The following is a 13,245-nucleotide window of genomic DNA, read 5'->3' as shown; positions in this document are numbered from 1 at the left end:
ACACATGCGCCATGATCCATCCTTCTTGTGCACCAATACTACTGAAGCAAAGAAAGAACTTTGACTCAGTTGAATTATACCAGCCTCTAGCATTTCTGCAACCATACGTTCAATTTCACTCTTTTGGACATAGGGATATTTGTATGGCCTGATGTTTGGAGGAACACTTCCTGGAACCAGATGAATAGCATGATTATGATCACGCATAGGTGGGAGACCTTTGGGAGTCTCAAATACCTTGGAATGATTGTCCAGGACTTTTTGGAGATCTGGAGAAATAGATGATTCCGATGTGGAAACATCTAGCGAACATAATTGTGCAATTACACCTCTTTGCTCCTTTTTTAGAAGTTTTGTCATGCCATTAGAGCTGATTATCTTTCCTAGTTTCCCTGCAATACCCCTTAATTCAACTTCCTTTCCTTCCGTAGAAAATTTGATGAAAAGTTCTTGAAAATTAAAAGCTATTGTACCCAAGGATTGTAGCCATTGGACTCCTAGTACAACATCAGCACCTCCCATTAGAATGGAAAGCATTGGGCTAGTCAATACATATTCTCCCATGGATAGCTTGATATTATGGCACTTTCCAGAGCAATTTATTGTTCCTCCATTTGCAATCATCACTTGACACTCTGGTGCTAGATATAGGAAGCATTTCAATTCTTTTGCTACCTTACAATGAATAAAATTGTGGGTGCTTCCTGAATCAATCAACACTATTACCTTTTTCTTCTTGATTTGTCCTTCTATCTTGATGGTTTGAGGAGTGGTAATTCTCGCCAATGCATTACAAGATATGGTCGGATTATTTGTTCTTCATCTAGGCTTTGTTCCTGGAGTATATCCTCTTCTTTTGACCTTTCTTGCTCATTTTCTTCTTCCTCTTCACAATCTATGTAGAATAATTTCTTCTCAGCACACTTATGACCTTTAGTGTATTTGCTATCACCACTGTAACAAAGCCCTTTTGCTATTTTTTCTTCCAATTGTTGTGGTGTCAACCTTATAGGTTGTGGAAGACTAGGGGAAACAACACTTCCGTCTTTATAGTTGTGAGTGGTATGCTTCCAGGTTGCCATAATTTTTCTTTCCATTTTTCTTGCTAACCTGAATGCCTTCTTTAATGAATCAGGTTCCCAAAGGCGAACATCATGTTGGATATTATCCTTTAAATACCCCATGAACACATCAATCCTATGCTCCTCTGGAATATCTTTTACCCTTATGTTCAATTTTTGGAACTCCTCAATGTGCTCCATTATTGAACCCTTTTGTTTGAGACTTATCAATTGGCTAAAACAAGTGTTGCTTTTTGTATCCTCATAATGTGCTATCAATTCTTCCGTAAAAATTTCCCAAGTGATAAATTGTTTACGAGAGCAAATCCATTGATACCATACAAACTGATTTGGTTCTAAATATAAAGTTGCCATACGTACCTTTTGTGTATTTTGCACATTATTGAGATTGAAGAATTGCTCCATCTGTAATATCCATGTGGCGGGATCCTTGCCATCAAACTTCCTCATATCGATTTTTGGAATATGGTGAGTCTTCGATCCAACATTAGAGTCTATGGAATCCTGATTAACATTTCTTTTGTTCTCATCATGAGTTTCCTTTAGTACCCTTTCACCATTAGTGACCATTCCTTGTAGCAACTCATTCATATTTATCTTCAATTCTTCCATCTTATCATCCAAGCCATCAATTTTAGCGTCCATGCCATTCACCTTAGCTTCCATGCCATCCATCTTAGCTTCTACGCCTTTCTTTAAACAGTCCATCTTAGCTTCTACACCTTTCTTTAAACCATCCATCTTACCTTCTAAATCTTTCCTTAAACCATCCATCTTAGATTCTGTTTCTTTCTGTGCAAGTGACACTTGTTGCACTTGTTCTTGTAATTTTGATATATCATATAGCATTTCTTCTTCTTCTTCATGAGTCATGCTAGAGCTTTCAGGTTCCTTACTAGGTTTTTGCATTTTCTTTCCTCGGGGCATCAGTTACCGGTAATAATGCTCTACTAGCCCTTGGAATTCCTTCAAAATAAATTTTCAAACCAAGCTTAAGCAAAAATTTAAGAAAATCTACACACCTTTTTTCACTTTGCAGGAGCTTGATCTTGCCTCTAATGTATCTCTGTGCTTTCCGATCATCTAGTTCTAAATTTGTGACCTGCAGTAGCCCTCTGTGTCCTCTTTCCAATGCTACAAGTCTGACCCAAATTGGATTCTCCAAGGAAGAGTTATGTGAAATCTCCCACAGTGACTTGATTATAGACTAGTTCAGTAGAGCGAACTTGTACGACGTGCCACGAGTCACTATTTCGACCTTTGGATCTGAAAAATGCATACAAGAAACTAAAGTCCGTCCTCTTTCTGTACCTTCTTATGAAATTTCAATCCAATCCCCAGAAATAAAGTTATGACGATTTTCCCCAGGTCACCTGTTTGGAATGTAATTCAGGAGTCTACAAAAAGACCAACTTGCTCAGATCATATCTCCGCAAATATAGCGCGAACAGCTCTGAAATTCGAACCCAAGGTTCAGCGCGATTTCTTCTCAAATGGGTTTTTTTTGCAACTTCTGAAACATCACAGAAAAAAAAGTTATAGTGAAAATTCCACGATGACCTGTTTGGAGCAGCGAAACCCTAGAATCCAAAGCTCTGATACCAAATGTTATGAAACCAGCTCAAGAAAAGATAGAAAAGATAGATCAACGCCTTAGAATTCAGCCTCTTCGAGGGGGCAACCTCCTTTACATTACATAAATGAACAATTCTTGGATGATTCAAATGACAAAACCTCCTTTCTATATATAGGAGTCTAAGGAGTCACAATATAACCCAGCCGACCCAACAATAATAATATAAAGCCACAAAAATAACAATAGAGGGATTCTATGCGGCACAGTAATAACAATATGGGGGAAATAGGGGCACAAAAATATTAATAAGGGGTATAACTACAATAGTAATGGGGTAATCACTAGTATTATAGGGACCCAACATAGTTACTACAAAAAGATGATGAGAACCAGAGAAGTGGGTGGAATATGAGAAAAAGTGTCAAATGTCCTATTGAGAAGTTATTTGCAAGAAAGTTGATACAAAAATAGAGATACAAGTTGAAAGAAGAACTCAAAGTAGCTGAGTATGAGGAGGCAGTTTAGATATGTGAACCTAAGCAAGGAGACAATATTGGAAAGGGTTGTGATAATGTTGATGGAGATTTGATGTTTGAAACATCAAATGAGGCTAAGAAGCCTTATGTTTTTAAATCTGATAATTTGTGTATGGTTGCAGGTGTTGAAGAAGTTGGGCAGTCATTTAAAACTATCATACAAGGTGGTTATATGATTTCCAAAGGCATAAGGGAAGAACATAAGAAATGTTTTGTTATGAAAGAAGATAAGACAACATTTTTTCATGCAGGTAATCAAAGTGGAAATTATACACAATGGATAAATGAAGTTTATGGTGCATAATAACAATAACCTGTTAGTGTAACAAGTAAGAGAAAATTGGCTTATGCATAAATCCAAAAGAGGGATCAAGTAGATGACCAAGAACAACATTCAGATTCAATTCTTATGAAATTTGAGGAGGAAATCAAATTATTGGAAAGATGGTTGAAAGAACTTGAGATTACAGCCACAGATATAAAGCGAGATGAAAAAGAGTAGTTGATTGTGACAAAATAATATAAGATGATGGAAGGTGGGACAAGTTTGTCTCATAAAAATAAAATTTTATTTCATTTTCAGCAATAAGATATAAAGTAGGGAATTTTCTTTGAAGACAATAATAAAGATGAAGTCAAAATTGATAATTTTGAAGAAGACAATAGTCTATTAGTTGTGGAATAGAAAGGGAGAATACATTCAAGTGTCTTAAACATCTTGGAAAAGATGCACGAAGATGAAGAGTGTGAGTAGAGAAGTTATGAAAACAATGAAATGACAATTGAGGTCATAAAAAATTTAAATTCAAAGATCCAATTAGAAGTGAGTGGTGATAGTAACATGTACCAACAAGAGAAAATTTTGGACATGGAAATTGGAAAAATGAGAATAATATTGATGAAAGTGCATGAGAAGTTGCAAACTAATGTAAGAAGAGAAGTCAATTATAGGAGGAAAATAACTATAAAACAGTACATCAGAAAAGAGAGTGAGCAACTACAACATAAAGTTTCTAAACCTGGAAGGTTAAAGAAGACAACGATAAAAAAAAATAGAGCAACAACATGAAGAAGTAGGTGATCATTTACAATACAAAGTTTGGGATCCATGAGGATTTAGGCATTAATGGCACATGACCAAGAGGTCATGAATTTTTTCAACCTTGGTAGTATGTAGGAGCATTAGAGCTTCCAAGCCATCAAGATTTTTGAAGAAAAACTCCAAAAGGGGTTTCAATATTGTAAAGGAATTATAATTCCTTAATTGTAAATATTCTTAGTTTCATTTAAGTTTCCTTGAAAATCATGAGATATTTATGGAATAAATCATAAGAGCTTTAGGGACTAAATCAAGGAGTGATTTAGGGATCTAAAAATTATCTATTTTTCTTCAAAAGTTGTATTTATCCAATGTAAGCCTAAAGGGTAAAGATAATGGAAAAAAATATATAGAAGCGTGCCATAGAGAGTGAATGGAGAGAAATGAGAGTTTTCTAAGTGTATGTGTATGCACATATTTTATTTAATGAAATAGAGTTTCATATATATGTGGTACTCACTAATTGTCATTGTATGAATGGAAAAATTTAGTTTGTGCATGCTCTAGAATTGTAAGTGAAGTAGGATTTTTTATATGAAATATTTTTGCAGAACAAATTAAGGGCTTGATGATGAAGTGATTTCTTGTTTGATCTAGAGAAGGTGAATTTTTGGGAAAATTGAATTTTCCTGCATCAACTATTCTTGTTATGTTTGCAATATATGTTATTTAATTTATGATAAATATTATGAACTAATTCGTTTGCATTAGTATGAATTTTGTTGAATGAGTGTTGTTATGTATTTCTATCATGGTTATCTTGAGAACTATTTTGCATGCTAATGTATGATTCCTTTAATGCTCGTGTGTTCCTTTCAAGTTGCACACTATTACAATATTTTAAGGGGCTCACTTGACTCTTCACATAGTTATACACTTGTTTCACCAAATTCATGAGTATATAATTATATTTGTCATCGCAGCCAAGGCATATAACTAAAACCCAATATTTCAACAACCGGGTAGTATTTCAGAAGGGTTTCCTACTCCAAATGGTGTGAGGTCTAAATGGGACTTCATACTGGGGATTGTTAGAGCCTAAATTAACCTCAGGCTGAAGGGAGGTAATTCTAGGGTAACATAGTGGTGACCATACTGGGGAACGTAGTTTTATGTTCCTCAGTAAAATGTATCAAGTTTAGATCTGATTGTTGATGGTGGACAATGATCAGACACCAGAAGGCTGAAATCATTCACCTGGCGACTCTAAATCAGTTTCGAGATCAAATCCAAGGACTCCAATGGAGGATGAACCTGACCAGTAGAAACATGAAAGGAAAATATGGAAAGATCATATATTCAAGTTGGAATTTCATCCAAGATATTATGTTCTTTGTTATAAATTATTTCTTCTCTTTTCTCGAGAATGTCAAGAAGGCTTTACGAAGTATACTGTTTTGAGAAAAGATCCTAGACATGCATTTGATTCTTTCCCTTTGAAGATTGCAATACAAAATATTTGCATGCCTTTGATCTTGATCAAGACCCTTCTTCTGAATCTTATGATGACCGTCTTCAAACTAATGAGCCTCAAGAGACCAAGACTGATTCTACACCTTTTGTATATGCTCCTATACCTTGTAAAATTCCAGATAGATACAAGCCTCTGATTTTACCTCCTATATCCCATGATTTCCCTAAAAATCATTACCTATACCTACCAAGATTTGATGGTGAATGTGACAACATCACTGTTGAGAGACATGTACTGAATTTTGAGTCTTTTCTTGACCTTTTTGAAGTTGATGAAGAGGATGTCATTTTTTCTCTTTCTTTGTAAGGCAAAGTTAAGTGTTGGTTCAAAACCCTGCCTGATGCAAGCATCTCAGATTTCCAACAGTTCGTCAAAGTGTTCCTCGAGAAGTGAGTGGTCTGAAAAGACAGTCAGGGGAGACGGTACAACAGTTTTATGCTAAGTTTAACCAAGTCTATTTTTTGATGCCTGCTAATATAAGACTTCCTCCTAGATCTGCTCTCTTGAATTATCCGGATGCCTTTGATCCGGAAATGGAGTTTCAACTGAGAGAAAGGAACCTTGCAACACTTGAAGAGATGCAAAACAGTGCAGTAAATGTAGAGGCTAATCTGCTGATCAGAAGCGCAAAGTTGAAGGAAAAAGAGATGAAGAACATAGATCTAGAGGAATCGACATCTTTAGAGGTAAAGCTCGACATTTTGGTAAGTGCAGTGGAAGAGATGATGCAAAAGATGACCACAAGGAATGAGTATGATGTTCAAGACCATGGCTCACTGATTGAACAAGAACAAGTGGCTGATCCAAAACATTTTGTTTCTTATCCCAGTTTTCATAGATATGATAATGATTGTTTTATAGACTGTCTTGGAGAAGAGAGATTTGTTGACCTGACATGTATGCTTGATGATGTGATTTATACTGATGCTTTCCCTAAGTTTGATCAGTATGATGATGATTATGTTCTCCAAACAAAATCTAATCTTGCAGACGAATTAGCAGCTCGTTTGTGGAAGGAGAAAGTTCACTTTGAGCAGCTCGAATACAGTGATCAGCTGATGCATATCAGCTATGGAAATGAGGAGGAAAGTGCGGAAAATTTTGAAGTAATTGCAGGATATTTGCCTTTTTGTTTTACTTCGTTTCAATTTATCAGAAACAACTTTCATGCAATTAGAAATCAACTGTCGACAAGTTTTGATCTGGACCATATTGAGGAGAATGAAATCCTTGTTCAAGATTTCTCATATCTAGATTTGCAACCTCTGAATGCCATTGAATGTCAAGTTACAGATGAAGACATGGAAGCTGGAACATATGATCAAATGATGCAAGATGATTCAGTACCATTATGTTTTGAATCATTTCAGCTTTTGAAGGGAATTTTGCATAGTATATCTTCAAATGAGAAGCCTGTAGAAAATCATGCAATCTCATTGGAACCAATGGAAAATGGGTTGAAATAGTCTTTTCAAGTTTTTCACGATCCAATAGCTGATGTGTTGGATGATATTTGCAGTCAAAGTCCTTCTCCATTAGTTGACTTTGTGCTTGAAAAAAGTATTGATACAAACTTGATCTGGCAGCCAGTTTCTTTTTCATTATCAGCAGGAATCTCGTAACAAAGCTCAAACGAAAGTTTGCATTCATTGGATGAGCTAAGTCCCAGTGCACATGAATTTCAAGATCCTTATGCAGTATTTTTGGAGTCAGATAGAGAATCCGTATTATTCAATCTAGGATAATTTGGATCTGTTTACAAGTTTTAATGGGAGCTGCATTTCAATAGTTCTCTCTTCTCGCTCATAAACAAGCACTTGCAGAGAATTCAAATAGCACCAAGAATGCTTACTTGGTTGCATTGGTTATTTCATTTCACTTGATCAGGTGATGAATGGAACAGTTAGAGTTGAATAAGCTCCATTTTGAGCGTCTTTTCCATTTTGTTAGTTGTGTTTTAGTATTGAGTCAGTGTCAAGTTATTTGATGTCTTTGAGTCACCAGTATTCAGTCATGTATTTTAGATTGAGTTTTTCTTACTCCATACCCAATGGATAAGGCTACTAGGTCTACGGTGTTCTTGGCACCTCCAAGGAGCTACCATCCCCATTGGAGCCAATGTTAGTGTCAGTGTTTCACACTGCCATCAGTGATCAAAATTTGATATTTTTCATTTCATAGTAGGAATCCCATACTGATGAGTTTGCATTCCATTAGGTCATGGATTCACTGATATTAGGGTTTTCTTCAAATTTTTCCCTCAAAAATGTACTTGTTGATCCTCTTTCATATATTTTAGTCATGGATCATGTTCACTTTGCAATTCATTTCATTAGGTCTTAGGGCTTGGTCTCATTAGGTTTTAGGGTCCCACCATGGTCAAATCTAATAACTACATTCCAATAATGATCAGCAAGGACATGAGGAGGCCAATAATGATTAGCAAAGCAATAATTTATCATTTTGAAAGCCTAATGTAGTTCTCACCTCAAAACTTGTTTTGAGGTGAAAACAGAGTATTATTGTTTTTATCTTCATTTATGATGTAATTTTATCTTTTCATATGTAATATTGGTTTCCATCTGCTCCTAAGCATCTTGTGATGTTGCCAAGCACCTGCCACTACAAAAATCAAGTCATCATGAGCACCAATTCACCTGCAAAAGCAAAAGAGAAGCAAGCACTAAAACCCTAAATTCCTCTCCCACTAAGCTAGGGTTGGCTATGGGAGCAGAGGAGGCATGAGAGATATCAGAAGGCATGAGGCCATTTCATATCATCAAGCATCAGGTATCCATCATTTGTTGAGAAGTCATTCCAAGGAACAAGCCATTCACCACACATAAGGGACTGTTTTTCTTCAAACTGTGTTTCTGATCAAGAAAAGATGAATTTGACAAAAGTGAGAAAGGTTTTTGTCCATAATTGACCCACGAAGAAAAACCTCTTTCATTTTTTACACAGGTTTCATGGTTTGGGAGAAATGTTGAAAACATCATTTGCCTCAGGAGGGTTAATGCACCTCTGGAGTGACCTTGCTAAAATCAATTTTTATCCTAGATGGAATAACCAAATGACTTGATTGATGAGTCAAATGATAAGAAGACACAAATATATTTCCAATGAACTATCATAAGCTCAATTTGGAGTTGAGGAAGACCTTCAAACGTTGACTGCAACAGCACTATGCATTTTGGTAGCCTCATTCTGCACATTTTGACCAGTCTTGAGAGATTAAGCTTTTGATAGGGAAAATAAACTCCAAATTAACAAATTCAAGATGTTCTTGAAAGTAGACTCGACAAGATTTCCAACGAGCTATCCCACGCCTAATTTGGACTCCGGGAAGGTAGTCAAAAGTTGTCTTGAAGGTGGCACTACGCTTTTGGCAGGGTGGCGTTGCACTACGCTTTTGGCAGGAGAGCTTAAAAACCCTCAAAACTTCAAGAAATTTCAAAATTTCTATATCTTACCTTCATTGCAAGTAATTTGACCGCCCTCACTTTAGTTTTTGTTTGCAACTCAAACTTTTAAGCATCATTTCCCATGGTAAATATGAAACCCTAAATTTTCCCCTAGTATGCCTAAAACCCTAAACCCTCATAGTTCTTCCCAAAGGGAAATTTCTCAAAAAAAACAAGCCCTCTCTTTCATTTTATCATTCCTACTCCCTCATTCATTTTCCAGCCCATAAGGTCATCTCCCATCCCCTCACTCCTAAATCACCCATACTCACTCCTTCCATACCTTCTCTAGGGGTACATAACTTCAAAACTTAGCAAACATGGACAAGGAAGACCTTCCAGCAGTGCTCAGGTGAAGACAGATGAGAAGGCCAAAGAGACTAGAACTGTTGAGATACCTGTGTTCTTGACATATCAGAGAGAGTCAAGGAAGTTATTTGCAGCTGCTAGGCAAGTGTTTGCTCCACGAGAAGTGGAAGGGACCTTGCCTTCTTCATCAGTCCACAGGAAAATTTTATCTCCACAAGGTGTGGAAGGGGCTTTGCCTTCTACATCGACAAAACAGGTACAGGTTGAGCAGCTGAGAAAAGGCAAGGAAAAGGTACAAGAAGATGACTTGGATGATGACCAAGAAAGGGAATTTCAGTTGGTTAAGCATGATGATGAGCCCAAGCAGCATGACACTGAGATCATTGATCTAGAGGCTCAAGAGAGGGAAAATGTCAAAGATGTCATTATTCAGGAGAAAGAAGCCAAAATACAAGCTTTGATGAAAAAATTAGAGAGAGCTAGGTTTGTCATCACTTAACTGGAGCAAGAAAACAAACAACTAAGTCATAAATAGGTCCTCATGGAACTTGAGCTACTGAAGATAAAGAGGCAAAGTGACAAAGAGGCTCATGTCATTTTGACTCCCATTGAGCAAGAAATTGAACAAGATAGGGAAACTTGGCTTGAAAGACTCAACCTACATCTTTAAGGGCTCATTGACAAGGCCAATAGGGATAATAAAATGTTTCGATGCATGGCATACCATTACATGGCTCGTAACAAAATTTGTAACATGAGGATCAGGAAGTTAAAAGCTAGGTTGAGGGGAGCCTTAGAGGGAAAGAAAGAGCAAGATAGGTTGAATATGTTGTCTGAAGCCTCCTTGGCCAACCAAATCACTTGATGGTGGTGCTCCATGCCAAATTTGGGCAAATTTTGAGGAGTTTTTGCATTTTTGAAATTTTGAAATTCTTAACACAAAAAATTTTCCCAGAAGCGCAGCGCCGAATTTTTCTTGAGGCATCCATTAGAGAAGAGGTTGACATTTTTGGATTCATAATGATGAGGACATGCACCCTAGTAATTTTCAAGAGTTTTGGAGCAGATTTGGTTCACAAAAAGGTCCAAAAACTACCAAAAAATGACCTTTCTGCCTCTTTTTGGACACACAGAAGCAGTCTTGGGAGATTCAACTTTTGAGGGGGGGAATGACCTCCAAATTCAAAAATTATAGGTGTTCCAGAAACTAGACAGAGAGGTAACAAATACAAAGGCATATAAATAAACTTCTCATATCAAATTTGACATACATTAAACTTGTCAAATATACAATTTGGGCATGTGCATCCCAAGCCTCTCGACCTCTGCCACTCTCAAAAGAGGAATTTGTCAAAATGTTTCAAGAGAATTCTGCAATAAGGCTGGTGAAGAAGAATCCTTCTTCCCCACCAGCATAGCCTTTGTTTCTTTCAGTTAAAAAAAAAATAATAACTTGTATAAAACTGAAAACCAATCATAGATTGGCGGTCTTATACAGAAAATGTAGAGTGAAAATCAGGGATACCTGACACTCTATATTTTCCAAAAAAAAAAAAAATCTCTTCTCTCCTTCTTTTTCCATATTCACTCCACCTCATTTGCCATTCCACTCCATCTCCATCTCATTTTCATTTCACTTCACTCCGCTTCACTTTCACTCCATTCCACTCATTTCATTTTCATTTCATCAATAAAAGTCCCTTTCAGGACTATTTTCACTCAGTTAGTTATTATCTAACTATCTTTGTTCAGCTAAGAGGGTGTTGTGCAGTTTCCGCAGCTGGTAGCAGTTTCCGCAGCCAGAAGCAGTTTCCGCAACCACCACTCTGTTTTTCAAATTCACAGTCAAAATGTTAGTGCAATAATCATGAAAATGCAAGTGTAATTGAGAATATGCTATGAAGACATGGAGCATATCCAAGACATCAAGGAAGAGCAGTTGGTTAAAAGCTATGAGCAAGAAATGACAAGGTTTCCAAAGGTATGAGAAAAAAATTTTAATCAAATAGCAATTAAAGTCATGATTATGCATAGTTATCAAACCATAAAAGCTCTACTATGTGCAATGATCAGTACGATAGCTCCATTACCCACTCCCATTCCACGATATTATTCTGCACACCATGCATTCATTTCTTAACGGTCTCATGATTGATTTTTGGGTTTGAACTCATAGTCGACTGCACTTTCATTTACCACCTGTACTCATGAGATGTGACCTATCCCATTACGGCTCCTCTCCACCGCATTTTCCACAGCCATCCATTGAAACGTGTAATATTTCGTACGCAGCCGTTTAATTCAAAAATCTCGACCTCACTCCATTCCCTTACTGTTATATTAAGACCATCCTCTTCACATACATTCGCATTTCATCTTGTGAACTCAATTGCCGCTGCTCATCCTCTGTTCCGCCTGTAATCCTGAAGCATTCCCGTTACCTGCTATCCATCTACTGATTGCAGCCACTGCATTTTACCATAAACCCTGCAACCAAGCCACCTTCCCTCTGTTAAACCCTCACACGCAATTGAATTTTCAGCTGAAATTTAAAACAGAGGAAGGAATGGGAAAATTACTAAGGGAAGAACCAGAAGGACCGAAATATTTAGAAGGTTACCCTCAAGCAAAATATTTGATGAAGAAAGCCAAATGGTTACGCTTCATCCAAAAATTTAAGGGCTATAATAAAGAGGTAACCAAAGCTTTTGCACGGTCTTTCGATGGCCAAATGGTGGAGATTGGAGACTTGAAGCTCACGGTGACTGAAACAACAGTAGCAGCTGCCACAGGCTTACCCCAGGAAGGTGAGCGATGGTTCAAAAACAAAAGCGTGGACGAACATGCATGGAAAATTATGTAAAGAAACCCAGGTATGGACACCATTGTGTTTATGAAAGGAATTCATGTTCATGCATTGAAAGAAGAATGGGCCAATCTATTGTTAGTTATCCAAAAATTTATCACTTGTGAAGGACGCTTTGGTTCAATGTACATGTACCATGCTAGACTGTTGATAAATTTCTTAGAGAGTCAAACTCTTAATTTGCCTTATTTCTTACTGTTGAGTTTGAAAATGATGAGTATTACAGTCCAAAAACACATAGGAAATATAGAACCTCATCTATATCATCATGGACTTATAAAGATTCTCATTAAGGACCAACTAAAGAAAAACAAAGATACCTGGGAAAAATTCTTGATAAGAAACTACTTTCAAGAGCCATATGAGGCATCTGAAAGTAGTACACCAAAGACACCAAGAAAGAGTAGGAGAAAAGAAAAGAGTGCCATAGTCCAAGACTCTCCTACTACAGAAACTCAAGAAGTTGGTCAAAAAGAAAAAGAGAACAGAACTAAGGACAAGAAACAGAAAAAAGTGAAAGGCAAAAGAAACATACAAGAAGTCTACCAATCACCTGAGCCATCTATAGAGGAAGATTATCAAACATTGTCGGAGAGATTAGTGCATCTTCAAGAACATGCTGCTATAGCAAAGAAAAAGGAAAAAGGAAAACAGAGCATACAAGAAGGGAGTACTAGTCCACCATACTTAAGGAGAAGCACCAGGCTAAGAGGAAAGGGGAGTAAAACACAAGTAAAACGGCCCCACTTCATTGACTTGGGTGGGGAAACACCCGAGAAACCTCCAGCTAGTCGTAGTCCACCTCGTCCTTAGCCAAGTATTGAAACTAGTCCTCCACA

This window comes from Pinus tabuliformis, chromosome 4_2 (genome assembly GCF_031772625.1).
Source record: "Pinus tabuliformis cultivar Carrire ecotype Pingquan chromosome 4_2, CPIR1, whole genome shotgun sequence".
Classification (NCBI taxonomy): Eukaryota; Viridiplantae; Streptophyta; class Pinopsida; order Pinales; family Pinaceae; genus Pinus; species Pinus tabuliformis.
The sequence above is the reverse complement of the archived record's forward strand: the minus strand, read 5'-3'. Positions refer to the sequence as shown.